The 18,332-nt window shown below is 34.4% G+C and overlaps 1 protein-coding gene and 1 long non-coding RNA gene across 2 annotated transcripts in view; one reads left to right on the top strand and one right to left on the bottom strand.

Moving 5' to 3' along the window:
* LOC138712601 (uncharacterized) overlaps positions 1-13,413 on the top strand; it is a 32,523-nt gene extending 19,110 nt beyond the window's left edge. Inside the window, exons 2-3 of the long non-coding RNA XR_011335755.1 lie at positions 61-187; positions 10,110-13,413. This is a non-coding gene — a long non-coding RNA (uncharacterized lncRNA). The remainder of the gene's footprint in view (positions 1-60; positions 188-10,109) is intronic.
* Dh44-R1 (Diuretic hormone 44 receptor 1) overlaps positions 1-18,332 on the bottom strand; it is a 1,227,197-nt gene that overhangs the window by 964,320 nt on the left and 244,545 nt on the right. The gene's annotated exons all lie outside the window — the stretch shown is intronic.

Below are 18,332 nucleotides of genomic sequence, written 5' to 3'. Positions count from 1 at the left end.
TTCTTCAAAAATATTTTTAAATGTTCCATTTAATTTATCACATTTTACCTTCTGTTTCAGTTGGTAAATCTGGTGGAGAAGAGACATCCATCTTGATGAAGGCAACAATACCTCGAGAAAGAATACAGATACATAAAACGTATTCAAGGAAAAACAAGAAGGAATGTCTCTTCTGGCGACTGTTCTAGTAAGTATATACTGTAGTTACTCAAAGGTCAAAACGCATTTTAAATCCCATCTTTGTTAAAAGTATGGTTTCATAAAAATCACAATACTTCCATTCCAAAATGCTCTTTGAACACTGATTTAGAAAAGTAAAATGTCGAAGTTATTTAACCTATTTTTATTTGGATTATTTATTGCGTTCGTCTATAAAAAATATATTCTTAAATAATGGTTTCATCTCTGCGAATGAAAATGTCTTGTTCTGTGCTTTTTATAAATACAATAACTTTCCAAGCCTTGGGATCTCCTTCGCAGCCAGTTTTATCACACTGGAAATTGTGCCCAGAAAGTGTGTCTTGTTGCTGTCCAAACAGATGATAGAATCCCTGCATGATAGTCCTGCGAATAAGATGGGTATGCAAGTACCTGTCTATTAAATCCGAAATTTTCTAAAGTGTGGCAGCAACAGTCAAGTAAAGCGATCGGTTTGGAAGTAAATCCCGAGAAGACAAAGTATATGATTATGTCTCGTGACCAGGATATTGTACGAAATGGAAATATAAAAACTGGAGATTTATCCTTCGAAGAGGTGGAAAAATTCAAATATCTTGGAGCAACAGTAACAAATATAAATGACACTCGGGAGGAACGCAGAATAAATATGGGAAATGCGTGTTATTATTCGGTTGAGAAGCTCTTATCATCCAGTCTGCTGTCCAAAAATCTGAAAGTTAGAATTTATAAAACAGTTATATTACCGGTTCTTCTGTATGGTTGTGAAACGTGGACTCTCAGTTTGAGAGAGGAACATAGGTTAAGGGTGTTTGAGAATAAGGTGCTGAGGAAAATATTTGGGGCTAAGCGGGATGAAGTTACAGGAGAATGGAGAAAGTTACACAACACAGAACTGCATGCATTGTATTCTTCACCTGACATAATTAGGAACATTGAATCCAGACGTTTGAGATGGGCAGGGCATGTAGGACGTATGGGCGAATCCAGAAATGCATATAGAGTGTTAGTTGGGAGACCGGAGGGAAAAAGACCTTTAGGGAGGCCGAGACGTAGATGGGAGGATAATATTAAAATGGATTTGAGGGAGGTGGGGTATGATGATAGAGACTGGATTAATCTTGCACAGGATAGGGACTGCTGGCGGGCTTATGTGAGGGTGGCAATGAACCTTCGGGTTCCTTAAAAGCCATTTGTAAGTAAGTAAGTAAGTGGCAGCAACAGTATAAGACCTGACATCATGTTACAATAAGAATCCGCTCTTGGCCAATCCTGCACTTTTTTTGTCAAATTGAAGGTTTCAGATTCTTCTGCAATAAATTGTATGTAATATTATTGATTATTCACCGCCCCACCTCCATTCAAGAAGTGCTCAACAACTACTGTAAACGTTGCTTGTCCCAAAACACAGTAAACATTAATTTGATGCCTGCTTGCTGACGATGGACTTCCTTAGGTTTTGGTGAACTTGGTGACCATATTCCATGCTGGCTCTTGCTTCCAGGGCTATGGTAACGCCCCCATGACTTATCCCCTTTGATAATTCTGTTAAAAAACGATCATCTTCATCCTGATAACGTTGCAGGAGTCGATTGGCACGCAGAGTTACCATTTCATGGATTCAGTTACGTGGATTATTCGCTGGACTGATACTCCTGTTTGTGCTTATTTCATGAATGTGACGTGGCGGTCCTCACTTATGCAGCTTCAATTACATTCACAATTTCCTGTCACAACACTCAGAGGAGAACCCAGTCATTTAGCAACAACGCCTCCTGGGACCACAAAGGTCTCAGAGTAGTTCAAAACTTAAAGTGTTATTACAGTAAACAAACTGGATCTGATGTAGACCTACAATCAGCAAGATAAATTATAATAGAAATGACTGCGTATATAAACCGTAACATTCAGTCAACACAAGCTAGTGAAGTAGAGTAAATAAACTAGAAACCCGCTAGGAAATTAAGCTCATGTTGAAATTTAAAGATTTGAACTACAAGCATGATTTCACAGTTTGGAATGGAAAAATACTAAACGTAGCAACACCTGATCTGAATTTTTTAGAGGTTCGGGCACTTCAAACCGCTCATATTGTAAGAATATTTTTGTATGAAAAAATGAACACTATACAGGGTGATTCAGAACACCCGTAACAGCCATTTATTTCGGAAACTAGTGCATGAAAATTTCCGAGAAAAAAATATTAATAACTAAACCACATGTGAACTTTCACTTGAGCTTGATTTCATCAATCAGCTCTAACAGGAAGTAGGTTCAGTGGCGTATCACTTTAAAATTTTAAATTGGAGTCGGGGTCAAATAAGGTAACATTTGATAGAGCTCTTCAAAACAAACAACTTTCATACGAAACGTTTTTATTAATTCCTACTCTTTCAACGAGAAAACGTACGAAAAGACAATGGGTGATTCCTACTCGTAAGTCATTTATTTCGGAAACCAATGCATGAAAATTTTCGAGACAAAAAATATTTATAACTAAACCACATGTGAACTTTCACTAGAACTTTATTTCATCAATCAGCTCTAATGATTTAAGGGTCAGTGGCGTATCACTTTAAAATTTCAAATGAGAGTCGGGTCAAATAGGGTACCATTTGATAGAGCTTTTCAAAACAAACAACTTTCATAGGAAACGTTTTTATTAATTCCTACTCTGCCAGTCACTTGACCACGCCGAAGTATTAGGAGTCACTGACAATGTTAGAAGAAGAGTACAGGTGTGTGCTGCTCAGAACGGCAGATAGTTTGAAAATTTATGAAAAATTAATAGAATTGTCAAGCCTTTCAGTAACATGTCAACATTAATTGTCTTGTTTACATTTTCGTCTTGTAACATTTCTCAATACTGATGACATTGCTTTTCGTACGTTTTCTCATTCAAGGAGTAGGAATTGATGAAAACATCTCCTATGAAAGTTGTTTGTTTTGAAGAGCTCTATAAAATGGTACCTTATTTGACCCTGACTCCCATTTGAAATTTCAAAGTGATACGCCACTGACCCTATTTCCTGTTATAGCTGATTGATGAAATCAAGCTCAAGTGAAAGTTCACATGTGGTTTAGTTATAAATATTTTTTGTCTCGAAAATTTTCATGCTCTAGTTTCCGAAATAAATTACTGTTACGTGTGGTCTGGATCACCCTGTACAGTAAATAATATCTAAAGTAAAGTCAATCCCTTGACAGGACAAATCGACTCAGAGTGTGTTGAGAGGTTGAGACTCTCAACTTTACAGACAATAGGTATTTAATAGTAGTAGGGACGACAGTTCTACTCCCAAGGAAATGCCCCTGGTACTCATTTCTGTTAGAGGTTGAGTAAACCCATGGCCATAATGCGGCTGGAAGAATTAGACCAATGGAAAAATCCATGACCCCATCGGACATCGCACTCGCGACCTTCCGGCTTCCAGCGTTACGCCCAAAACGCGAAGCTACCGCACGCCCCATGTAAATATGCATGAAAAATTTTTTTGTGCGAGATCGTGCGTATTTGCTTGCTTTCCGCACAGAACCAATACGCGGTAAGTGTGAAATACCACATTCAGTATTCCCAACGTAACACACATAACAATTTCCCTCTTCTTACCGCTTAAGCGCCACATTCATTTTACTGCTTTAGGCTTTTAACACTTTATTTTTAGAGACGTTTAACATAGTAATAATTATAAATTGGAAACTTACCACTGCAATTTCACCTAAATTGCAATGTTAATTATTGTTTTTAAATATTTGCAAAAATTAAGTAAAATCTACTACTCCACGAAACTTATTGCATTCCTGATACAAGTAACATTAAGGAAGCCGTGAAAAAAATCAACAAGATTCCAGATGCCGATGTTATTACTGCAATATGTTATATAAATAATATTGTTAAAATATTAAAATGAAAAATAAATCATTACATAACCTTACCGTTTGTTTTAAGTTCGCATTTATAGACTGGGGGAAAAAGACAGACGTATATCACGGCCTGCTGGAATATAGTAAACACAGCAAACATTTTATAGCAACAATTTGAAGATAGATATTTTTGTTTTTAAAAGTTGCCGTCATTGAAGAGAAACCAAGATGGAGATTTCATTGCAACTAATTAGAAATTCGTCTTTCAGGTATGCAATAAACGATCTTCGCACAAAATAATGTACGATACACGAGCGGTATGTTTGTTTTCATGTTCTCGGAAATTAAAAAAGCTCAACTGCGTTTCGCTTTTTCAATCTTTTCCTCGAACATGAAAATATCAACATACCGCTCTTGTAACGCATATTACTATTTTCTCCACATTTTTCGAAAAGGGGTATACTTCACTGTAAGCTTTATACGACGTCTCTCATCCCTATATTGATCTTCCTTTATCTCTTATAACTCTGCAATGCTTGAGAAAATTGGCATAAGTCAGTTTCCACAAACATTTTTATTAATTTATTGACAACTGTGATATTCTAAGACAGACTAGGAGAGCCATGTTGTTAAATTTCCCTTCTTATACTCTTATTTCAACATTGTGCCATATGTTCTTTATCTGCCGTTAATAATGCCAGAGATATAACGTTGTCATATAATTCAGAAAAATCAAAATAGTTTACTAATAACAAAGCTTAATTAAAATTAATTAACACTCCATATTCATAATATTATATTCGAACCATCAAATTGTTAGCTTAGTACTTTATTAATTAAGTAATATAAAACGTCAGATACAGTGCAATGTTTGCAAATTAATTACATTTGATAATTAAAATTTGTAAGGACAAATGGTGTAGCAAAGCTCAAGTTATATAATACTACACACGTGATATATTAAAACCACAGTCTACTATAGCCTTTACAGTCACGAAGCTCAATATGTAGTAAAAATGAAAACATGGGTAGTTGCCCACCACTAGGATCGCTACTATCGCCTCATCATTGCAGATCTCTCTCCTAGCAGACGACAAAATATGTTACACTTTCGTTGTGTTCTTTTAGAAATATTAACACCTTCCTTCCATTATTGAAATATTAAATGCATAAAGTTAATTTATTATTTTAATGAAGTATATTAAATTGCACCATAAACTCGAAGATACCTGCAAGAAATAGGTTAATATTATTTTTGTTTGTGCAAAACGAATTGAAATTTACTATAATCGCTTCACTCATTCAAGATTATAACGATAATGAACTATGAAACAATAAATATTAATTTGCATTTCCCTTTAAAACAATAATATAATAACAATAATAATGGAAATGTGATTTAATGGGAGTAACTTACGTGTACCGGTACTTGTAGTGTAAGCTTACGTAGTTAACAAAGTGGGATGAGGTTAAGCAATAACAATCACAATAAATGTTATTGTAACAGACTTACTTTTTCTACGTCTCTAGTAAAGTAACAAATAAAAATAGCAACAAAATTAACAGCTATAATTAAGAACATATCCTTTGAAAAAAAAAAGTAGGCCTAAGTTGTCTGAAAATGTACACTTATTCAAGGAATCAGCTGATACACACGTAGAATTTGTGCAAAGCTTTTGTTTCTCAGCTGCAGGTAATAACAGAACAGGTTTATTTGAAACATCAAATAAAGTTCCAACTGCATTCCAGATTAATTTATTTTTGTTTTCATTCATACAGTGTGTGTTTTCGAAATGAAGAGAGCAAAACTTTATATTATTATAAAAATATGCTTCATTCTTTGTCATTAGATCTTCCCTCCTGCTGTTTATTAACCACTCTTTGCATCTAGAAGTAAAATAAGAAATAGATGTTAGGATTTTTCTTCACAAGCATCAATGCGAAATACGCAACGACCTAGCACTCGATGAAAATACTACACAGTCGATTCTAAATCCAAAGTCGACAGTGGATAGTCTATTGTTTCTAGTTGCTAACCGCGTGGAGCGCTTTATCGCGAGATTTGCAAAAACTCACCTCAAGCTTCGCGACTGTATATAGTAGACTGTGTTAAAACATTATATATTTTTCAGGTGGAGTCCATAGTATTGCACTATAGGGTTGTTTAATTTAGAAAACAACTGAAGACCAGAGTTGACAAACATCCAAAGTAAAAAATTTACGGAATTTGACTTTTTACCTGACATTAAGTTGTGTTTTGCATAGGCTAATAACCTGTAAAAAATTCCAAATCCAACTCTAAGGCCCGTATTCACCAACGTCGGTAAAGTTTAGCTAAAAATTACTTAGATAACACTTACCCTTGTATTCACCAACAAAATTATCTCCGTTAGTTGGGATTATCTGAGATTAAATTTTACCGCAGAAATGTTGACAGATAAAGTACGAAAAACTAAGATAATCAGAATAACAATATACGAGTGTGATGTGTAGGAGACTGGAATATTCAATTAATGAAAGAGAAAATGATAGTGACGAGAAATATGTCCAAGAGTGTAAAAGAAGATGTCCTAGGTTATCTAAAACTTAACCCTCACCTTTGTCAGTCATATATATTTGTTCACTTTTCATTTGAGTTGTCACACCATGTATTTATGGTCAGGATTCAATTTTCAATTTCAATTTCAATTTTATTTATTTCAAATATACAGAATAAAGAAATATAATTACAAAACAAACAAAGAGAAATACAAATAAAATAATACAAGCAATATAAAAAGAAGATACAGTAGTATTAACAAAATTTGAGACCGAATGAGCAGCGCTCGTGCAATATTTCGTATGCAATATTTTTACAGTCTCTGATGACAAATATGTAAGGTCAAATGTTTTTGCATATTACAGGCGTTCCTAGCATACTATTGTGCATTTATTGTATCATATTTTCAGGATTTTGTTGCACAAACCCCCAAATTTTCTTTTTTTTTTTAATAAAAAACAAATATTGTGAATTCTCACATATATTTTCTGCCATCAAAACCAATAATAATTCCTTTACTTGTTAATATGTCGTATTAGGTTTCTTTCTGCGTTTCTGGTCAACAATGGTCCTAACTTAACGGTAGGTAAACTATTTTCACGCATCTAACGTACATACAACCGTGAATATTGTAGATTTATTTCAACTCAACAATAGGATTTGCTCTCCACACAGTAACACAGTGCTCGTTGGTGCACTTCACAGACGACAATGTCAATTTACTTGGACTATTACGAACAACAACGAACTGTTAATCTTAACTAATGTTCACAGAGCACTATTTACAAATCAGAACTGTCAGTTCTCAGTTCACAGTTCTTCTAGCTCAGTCACTCGAGTTCACAGTATCTCGAACCACAGACTTCCAGAGACAGTCCACTGTACTCGAACTTAGGTCCCTCCAACTGCGGTCCACTGTACTCGAACTCAGGCCTTCGGATGTTGACACAGTTGCGGACGCACACTCGAGTCGAACTCCGGTACACAAGACTGACTGGCTTGTTCTGTTCACTGGCTTACTGACTGAACTAATCATGAATGAATCTGTCGTTCCTTCGCGTCCGTAATTTATAACCACAGCGACGTAACCGAGAAAGTTCGAATTCGCGATTTTTCCACTTCGACGGATTTCTCGGCCTCTCTAGGCAAGCAGAAAATGCGCGCGCAAACTCCCTCGCCGCGTAGGCCCTTTCCCCTCTCGTCTCTCCTCCGCGCGCCGTCCCTCAGTGCTCCGTGGGGCCCGTGTCGACTCGCGCGATCTGCTCTCTTGCGGGACGCTGGTCGTGAGTTCGAATCTCACGTCGCTGTCACAATATGTTTATTTTCATAACGAATTTTATTGATATTTTACAAGGTGCTTTATTATTTCCAATCATTATTTCCGTGATTCCGTATGAAAAAATTAATGACCAAATTCAATCTGAAATGAAAACTCAGTTTCAGAAAACCAGGATAAAAAATCCTGTGGTGAATATAGAACTGAGCATTATCCGACATAATGACATTATCAAAGTTTTAAAAATCTATGATAACAGCAAATATTAAAGTTGTCCCAATGTGGAATAAGTTCCTAATGTGAAATACCGAAATAAAATATCCGTAAATTGCTATCTCTTGTGAAACCCATGAAGAACTACTGGAAAGGGAGCCCTGAACGAGCTTAACTGGTTCTAGTTGAGACAAAGCTCGTCGGCGAAATGGAAGTGCGTGTTTTTCATCTGAGCGTCAAGAAAATATTTTAGTAATTAACACTGAAATATTTGCTGCAATTGCAATGTAAGCATTACCATAATAATTTTTTGGTATTTTATATTATGTATAGATGGACTAATATCACAACAAATGTCCAGAGAATTTATTCAGTTGTTACGTGTGAAAAAGCTTGAAAGTAAAATGGCCGAGATGAGCCTGATGCGAAATATTAGCATGTGTCTCAATGTGGAATATTTCATATTGCGATCACGAAAGAAATATTTCTTAATTTAGAAAGCGTGATACTTAACCATGACGTAAGAAATATTTCATAGTCTATAATAATAATAATAATAATAATAATAATAATAATAATAATAATAATAATAATAATAATAATAATAATAATGACAAATTACTACCATTATTCATATGGCATTCATGTATCCTTTGAAAACTTGCTATGGCCAGGGAATTCGGACATGGTAGCTAATCACAGGGATCCTGTAAGGTCAGTGACTCACTATCAAGTTTCAGAACTCTTCGGAAGAGTTTATGCTACAGCAGCTACAGCGGAAACTACTATTAATGGGTTCCAAAAAAACTGACATTTATCATTTGATAAAGAGAAATTTCACGACTATGATTTCCCAATTGAAGTGACAGACACTGTCTTTGTAGCAAGAAACAGAACATCTGAAGTAAGTGTTGATAAATTAGATTCCCTTTCCCCAATATCCACTCAGGCACCAAGTAATCGTGGTTCAAAACGGGGAACTGCAGTAGTTCTAACAAGTTCTCCCTACAAAAATGAACTTCAAACAAATTATGGATGATGGAAAAGACAAAGGAGTTTCAAAAGCACCCAAATGAAGTGCCAGACGTGGTCTTTGGGGAACTAAGAAGACATCTAAAGGCATTGAATCTGAAGATTCGTCAGTTGATGAACTAATATCCGAAACTGAAGACTAAGATTCTAGTTCCAGCGATGAAAAGTGATGCAGAATGTTATACTGTGCAGGCTTATGGTCGGCGAGCAAAACTGATTGGGTGCAGTGTCAGATATATAAGAACTGGGCTCACATAGGCATAATCTGTGATGGAAATAAAAAAAAAAACCTCTTCTGTACGAAATGTAAATATCACGCGTTAAAATGGGACCTTCAAAGTATATAGTTTGAGGAGGAAGGTATCGTAATAAAAGTATTTTTAGTGTCTTACAAAATAAGGACGAACATATTACATTTGCAAAAAAATTTCCATATATTTGCATGAAATAAATGTTCTTTACTAATTAAACGTGTTTCTTGTTTTATAGAAAATATAAATTCACTATACCAATTTAGGAACAGGGTATGCCTAATATGGAACACTGCTCGGTATGTTGCACTTATTAAATGTAATGTATTTCCAATGCAGATGAAACAATATTGCTCTCTACATATGAAGGATCAATCAATATCATAATCAACCTTAATGGAGTTAATGACAAAAATGTAAAAAGTATTCCATATTAGGGCACATTACTTTACTCGTTGGTGAATATGGGCCTAAGTCTGTATTTTTTAATCATAGGGATATTGATTGCAATACTTCTATATTGTAAGCATATTCACTTTCTTTGCTCTCCTAAAAATCTACTTCAATGGACTTTGGATGTTTGTCAATTCAGGTCTTCAATCATAGAACGACAGAGAAACTTTATAGACACACAATCTGATCATTTAAATTCTGTCAGTCTATTGACATTAACAGTATAATTGGTTATTTTATGACATCCGTAACCAAATTATACAACGCAATGTATACTGTATTTACATGTATGTTTGTTACACAGGTTACCGGTCTAGTATCAGCTCTACTGGTTTGCTGCACGACCACACAATTGATTCCACGATATTTACGACGTTCGAATAGCGTACAAATTCCTTGGGATCCACGCATTATTACGCAAGCAGATTACTATCCGGAAAATGAGGGCTTCATACGAGTCAACGGAGAGGCAGAAAATCCAGGATTTCAACAACATTGGGCTGAGGACAATATGCATCTGTCTAATAATGTTTATAATCCTCCATATCAACTTGATGTACAAATGAGTAACGGAAACGAAGTTGATCACTGGAGAGGGGGGGACAGAAATATTTTGAAGTGGGAAAGAAACACATTTAATCCACATCATCAACCACTTACAAAATACACAAATATGGATGAACATTCAAAGAGATATAATGATATGCATCAATCATCATTATATGCCGAGGAAACACCTAAGGAAAATGATTGTGAGGAAACTAGAGCGAAACAAAAAGTACCGAATATATATGCTCCAATACTCAAATCAGGAATAGATCAACGTGAGAAAAATTATGAAAGGTTTTCAGTTCCTGAAAATGAAAAAGAAATGAGAAACACAAATGGAGACGCGAATGTATTTCAACCTACCTTCCGACCAAAAATTGCGATAGGAAATGTAAATTCGAACAGAAATCCCATTTACAGAAACTTAGGATCAGATTCAGCAAACGTTAAGATTTCAGCCCGAGAAAATGTTGGTCAAGGTTTCCCATCTCCAACTAATAAAAACAACCTAAACTTGAGAAATAATATGTATAACCAAAGATATTCTAATAGTGGAAACAATCGTGTTTACGCTCAAAGAACAGGACAAACGAATCGGTATCGAAATTCTTATTATCAACCATATCAACCACAGTACGGAATGAGTAACTTTTACGGGAACCAAAATTATTTAAGTCAAAAACAGCAGCAATACAATGGCCAAAATTACTACAACCAGTTGGGTCAAAACAATTACAATCAGGTGGGTCAACTAGGTCAAAATAACTACAATCAGTTGGGTCAAAACACTTATAATCAGCTGGGTCAACTGGGTCAAAATAACTACAATCAGCTGGGTCAAAATTACTACAATCAGTTGGGTCAAAATTACTATAACAACTTAGGTCAAAATTATCATAATAACTTGGGTCAAAATTATTATAATAAACTGGGTCAAAATTATTACAACCAGTATGGCCAAAACTACTATAATCCCACAACAAACTTGCTATGGTCTGACAGAGACAATTCTTACAAATTTCCAAACACTTACCAACCTTGGAAGACGGGTGCTGACGTCTACAATAACAGATATTGGAACCAGAATCAGTTACTAGAAAGTAACACAGAATACAACGGGATATCTAAAAAACCACAGTATTACCCGTCTCTAGACTACGCAAGTGATCATTTCCACCAGCCCGATGACTATGGCAACCAACTCGACCCTTACTTATCTCCATCAAACCAACAAATGCAACAGTTCTTCGATACTCCTGAAGAGAATGATGAATCATCAGTACAGCACGTAACTCCAAAGCCCCAGAATAAAGACCAAAATAAGAAGAAAGATAAAAATTTGAAGGATAAAATTAAACCAATAAATAGTCAATTAAACTACAACCAAAGTCATCATGTGAAAACAAGACCAGATAAGGATCATCACAATAAGAAACAAAATAAACACGAAGAAAAAGAAAACGTCACTCAGCAACATGAAGCTGCAGAAAGTCCATGTACTGGGCCAGATTACTCAAAAGGAAATAAGACTGCTCATGAAACTCCTGTACATGGTCATAACATGGATGTATCAATGAATGTATCAACAACTAATAATAAATCTAAAGGAACATATAATGCTGTTGATACAACTACCACACGACCAGAACAAAAAATACCCACCCCTCTAGCTAAAGAGACTAAAACAAAAATAAATTCAAATCAATCAAAAATACAGAAATCTATAATATTGACAGAAAAAGAAAACACTTCAAAATCACCTACGATTTTAGACGTAACAACTTTTGAAACAATAATACCAACAAATACAGACACAGAATATAATGTAACACAATATGGAGAAACGAGCACAGAACAACAATCTACAGAGGATCAAGTTAATAATTCCATAGATTATTCAGAAAAAGACTATAATATAATGTTCGATGAATTATTTAATAATACAGAGGAAACTCAATCTCTTTCTAACTCTACTGAATTGAAAACTACCGAATATAAGCAAAACGCATCGGATACACTTGCAGCTGGACTAAGTAAGCATACAAATAATTAGTTCAATGTCGAATAGGGAAACGTGGACTCCTAAGTGACTTCAACTGTTAAAGGTACGTTTTCCTCGGTGCGACTATTGCGATGATCGTTCGACGATGATCGTGCAACGATAATCGTTGAGCACTATTTCTTTGTATTTTCGAGGCAGTCGCTCGGAGGAAAACGGCTCCATAGAAAATACAAAGAAATAGTGCTCAACGATTATCGTTGCACGATCACCGTTGAACGATCATCGCAATAGTCGCACCGAAGAAAACGTACCTTAAGTAGTATGTCTTAGGGTAGGTACACGTTGGAGCAACGATAAACGATAAAAAAATGACCTAGCGACGCTTTAGTACTATCAAAGAATCAAGTGTTCATATCGGAGCAACGAGGACGCGGGAAGCGAACATTTTGATTTATCAGTAGAAGATATTCTATACATCCACTTAATGAAAGAAGAGACATAGGAAATATCAGCTTCTAGGTTCAAGTTTAATATAACTTATGTAAATACGTACAAAATTGAACCCGTTTCTCATCCCAAAGGTAGTATAAATTCGTTGTGCTGTGATTGGTTATTGTGATCACATAATTTATCACGAATAAATACACAACTGATCAATTTGCCAATATCTACAACAATTAATTTAATATGCCGAAATAATAATAAATCTATTAATATTAGGATATATTCTTAACCACCGGTCATTATACAGATCAAAATTATCTTAATCAGAGATTATATGAACGACAAGAGCAAAGAAAATGGAACTTTTCTTTTTCGTCGCTTTTATCGTGTCTCTTCGCTTTTATCGTTACTCCAATATGCACACCTCAATAAAAATGCATGCTTCAATTCTCTCTGATATAGCATCGCTGCTTCTTTTATCGTGTATCTTCGCTTTTATCGTTACTCCGATATGCACACCTCAATAACAATGCATGCTTCAATTCTCTCTGATATAGCATCGCTGCTTCTTTTATCGTGTATCTTCGATTTTATCGTTACTCCAATATGCACACCTCAATAACAATGCATGCTTCAATTCTCTCTGATATAGCATCGCTGCTTCTTTTATCGTGTATCTTCGATTTTATCGTTACTCCAATATGCACACCTCAATAACAATGCATGCTTCAATTCTCTCTGATATAGCATCGCTGCTTCTTTTATCGTGTATCTTCGCTTTTATCGTTACTCCAATATGCACACCTCAATAACAATGCATGCTTCAATTCTCTCTGATATAGCATCGCTGCTTCTTTTATCGTGTATCTTCGATTTTATCGTTACTCCAATATGCACACCTCAATGACAATGCATGCTTCAATTCTCTCTGATATAGCATCGCTGCTTCTTTTATCGTGTATCTTCGCTTTTATCGTTACTCCAATATGCACACCTCAATGACAATGCATGCTTCAATTCTCTCTGATGTAGCATCGCTGCTTCTTTTATCGTTTATCTTCGCTTTTATCGTTACTCCAATATGCACACCTCAATAACAATGCATGCTTCAATTCTCTCTGATATAGCATCGCTGCTTCTTTTATCGTGTATCTTCGCTTTTATCGTTACTCCAATATGCACACCTCAATAACAATGCATGCTTCAATTCTCTCTGATATAGCATCGCTGCTTCTTTTATCGTGTATCTTCGCTTTTATCGTTACTCCAATATGCACACCTCAATAACAATGCATGCTTCAATTCTCTCTGATATAGCATCGCTGCTTCTTTTATCGTGTATCTTCGCTTTTATCGTTACTCCAATATGCACACCTCAATGACAATGCATGCTTCAATTCTCTCTGATATAGCATCGCTGCTTCTTTTATCGTTTATCGTCGCTCCAACTTGTATGTACCCTTATACTAATACTAGAGAGCAATATTTTAAGAACCATCGCTCCAGTAACCTTGAAAGTAGAGACGCAAAATTCAAAATCTATACGAACACACACTGTGTAATTTAGCACGTTTCATTTTATATTCTTGGCGTTATATTGTGAGTTTATTTTTAAAAAAACTCTTTCAATAGCATACAAATTGTTATTAATTAATTCGTGAGAAATATAAATGGTTTTCAATAGCAACAATTAATTCTTGAATATTGATTAATATAAAATTATTTAACATTGCCTTTCGAAAATAAATTAATATGAAATTATATTAGATTACTAAAAATGGTAAAGGTTTTTCATTATTTTATTTTGTTTATGAAAATAATTTTCTTTTATGATTATTTCACTCGAGCAGTTTATTTTTGAATCAACGCAGGTAACGGCAATAAATGATATATTCTATTCTTATTACAAACTATTTTTAAGAGCAACAATATAAAATATATTATTTCGAAACAAATATTACTCTTGATAGTTCAACAAAAGCTACTGTTCGCCCGAGAGTGGTTATGTCGCATCCCGATCCCCCCCCACCCGTTCCTGCTGACGTCTCTGTAAAGGCTAGTGCCTGGGGTGTTAGGCCCTTTCCTGAAAACATTTGCTGTTCGAAATTGGAGGAAGTTTATAATTTGTTTAAAATAATTTAAAGAAATGGGTCTCATAAAGTAATTGTCACATGACTTCCCCCGTTTCGCCGAACCTGAGACATAACCATCCGGTGGGACAGGATATAAAGAGCGGCGGGAAAACTGGAATATCAATAACGATATTTGCGCAAAAACATCAGCGAGCGTAGAAGAGCCGAAAATGTAGTCGATAAAAATTGTAAAATTACACTATTGAAGATTTTGAATTATAACTCTGGATTTATATAATATACTACAGTAATATCCCCGTGTTATGAATGTGCCTTGCCAATGTTATGTGTAACACAATAAAAAGTCTCCAAGTTATGCGGACTAGTTTTCTTCTGGCACACTATATATTCAATATTCAATATGCAATTAATTAGACATCTCATTTCTTGCTGTGAAAGGAAACTACATAATTTAAGGAATCAAGTAACTCCGATTGTATAGAATAGTGATGATTATTAAAAAAATTATTATTATAGTAAATAATACGATATTTTAAAAACATTTTAAACACAAACCAACACTTAAAAAAATGTAGTGGATTGTAAAACATACAATTATGACAATTTTAGAAGTTTCAAGAACTTGGTATTGTTTAATAGCAATTTAGTTTTAATGTTCTTCAAAATAAAAACTGATATTTTGTTCTTTCATTTTGTGATAGTTATGGGTACAATATCATATACGTTAATTTGTTACCTTATTGATGTTGAAATTGCTTCTCTCGCTTTGTTATAAATTTTCAATCGTTAATCATAAGTGTTTTGGAAAAGATACACGATTTACTGAAAAGTGGATAAACAACAAAGTTGTGGAAAAGTTCACATTGCAGCAAGAGTAAAGTTAAACTATTTATTAGATAATTAATATCAGCATGAATTTAATTCAAATTTTGTTTATTTTATATATATTATTTATTTTAAAGAACAAACATAGCCTAAAACTGCAGATGCCACAAGAACCCTGAATCCTTCTAACAAACAATTTATTATATTTCTTCATCTGGTTTAATTAAAGTTATACGGTATGGTATTCAAATAATAGAAATAATCAGTAAATTAGTAACATTCTAACACAGTACTTGGCTACTGAACCAGTGTACATTTTTGTACTGATAACCTGCCGCTACTCTGGTTCGAGTCCTCATGGGGAAGAATCTTCTCAAGAAATTTCGGCCAGTGTATGGGACTGGTGCCCACCAGCATCGTCATGGATTTGGACAGCGAAATCCGGTTCCTAAAACCAGCTATAACGGCTTCTGGGGATCACAGCCTTGACAGAACGATACCTGCTTGGATGATCGTTCACCTCTGCTTAGGCATGTGGGCGTGAGACCACCAGTCGACCTTAGTTTTTTATGCGCTGTCACGCCACGGACAGACAGAACCTGAAGCTACTAACCAAAATATTATACTGAAAATCCTTTTTCTTTCTTTTACCGTACAAATCTCTCGCTTGTTAGTTCAAAGTGGGGATGACATCAATGTCTCCTTCATTCTCAGTTCTCCTCGTCTTTACGTAGAGAATGAAGCTATATCCACCAAACTGGAAGACCAGCCACTCGCCAGTAACTGTGAATTGTCAGTAAGAATTAATGTTTCGAAGGCCACTGTCTGTCGGTATCTCCACAAGTTTATTTATTAGAACTGTGTCTAAGCGGGGATGATTAGATCTGTATGAATTGGCCGAAGCACAGTTATAGGAAAAAAATTTTGAAACGACTTCATATTATTATGTACTGATAATAGACTGTACAAATTTCATGATTCAATTATAGCTATATAACAATCATATTTAAGCTACATTTAACATAATATGGAATAACACTAAGAATTTCAGTGATTACATCGCGGTAAGTTTACTTTGAGAACAAATAGCCTATAATCAAGTTGGTAATAAGTTTAGAAGAGTATATTTGATAACGTACTGATGTATTTCTTCCATTAACAAATATTCCTTCAAGCAAAAATAATCATGTTAATTAATTTTTTACAGTTTCACTAAAATACAAATTATAAACAGAATATTGAACTGATTGAATTGCAAACTTCTTTACCGTTTTAATATTTAGGATTTGCCTTGCTTGACTGGTTTGGAAGTCTTGTGCTTCATTGTCCAAAACCTAATGGAGATCCCGCGCTAATCTGGACTTAAGGCTTTGGACAATGAAGGACAAGACTTCCAAACTAGTCAAGCAAGGTAAATCCTAAATATTAACACGGTAAAGAAGTTAGAAATTTAATCAGTGATATATGTGTTAAAAGTTCACATAGAAAAATGAAGAATATTGAAACTATTAAATTAGTAACCTCGTTTACCGATTTACAACGTAATTGCAACCAAAGAATTTAATTTATATCTTGAAGGGGATAAATTTTATTAGTTTTAAATTACTACAATTCATACTATATTTACAATGAGATCTAGTATCAGAAATAAGCTCTTACATAATAATGTGAATTACTGTGCATTAACGATAAAATTAATAAATCGAATTTGTTTCATAAAATTAACTACAGCAGTTGAACTCCATAATGCATTACTCAACTAGTAATACATTTGTACGATTTAAAAGTATTTATTACGAACGTATAGTTCTTAAATTGTATTAATATTATTCTTTTGCATTTGTCAACGAAATATGAAATTCTTCTTAGTAATTAATAAGTATAACTCTTGAGCAAACAAAAAATTAAAATTCTAAAAGAACTGGGATGCTTTGGAATAAACACATTTGTTAAAATAAACTGCACCTGTTAATTTTCAATCTCTGCCTAGATGGCATAAGCAGATATACTGTACAGTTTTCTTTATAAAACTGAGTTTCTTATACAAGATATGTTGGAATATGTACGAAAACTCAAAATCTACTTTAATTAATTCTGTGCTGTTATAGCAGAAGCTGATATGTTCAATATCAGCAAAAATATTTTGTCTAAATATGTTGAAAGTATTGTTTTTAACGTTATTGCAAAACATAGAATGTCTACTTCCATTACTAGCCAATACTGATACTAATAAAAAAAAATAATCCTTCCAATTTTTCCCTCATTTTTCCTGAAAGAAACAACTTTAAAATTGCTCTCCTGTAAAATAGGGAAAATGTACATATCTGCGTATGCCATAACAGCACATAATTATTTATGCTCGACCATGCCGAAATGTAGTAATTATACACCTGGTAGTATCCTTTAATGCATGTCATTAAAGTACAGATCTTCAGCCAATCACAAATCAGCTTTGTACCGTTATATCGATTATTCTCGGATATGCAATCGACAGACAATTAGCGAAAAGTCACGGAGGCTGGAAATCCAATACTGTCGCAGAAGGTTATGTTCTGTTACTATAATAATTAGCGTTAACTGTAAATAATATTCAAATAAATTCAATTTGTCATCT

This window comes from Periplaneta americana, chromosome 13 (genome assembly GCF_040183065.1).
Source record: "Periplaneta americana isolate PAMFEO1 chromosome 13, P.americana_PAMFEO1_priV1, whole genome shotgun sequence".
NCBI lineage: Eukaryota > Metazoa > Arthropoda > Insecta > Blattodea > Blattidae > Periplaneta > Periplaneta americana.
The sequence above is the reverse complement of the archived record's forward strand: the minus strand, read 5'-3'. Positions and strand labels throughout refer to the sequence as shown.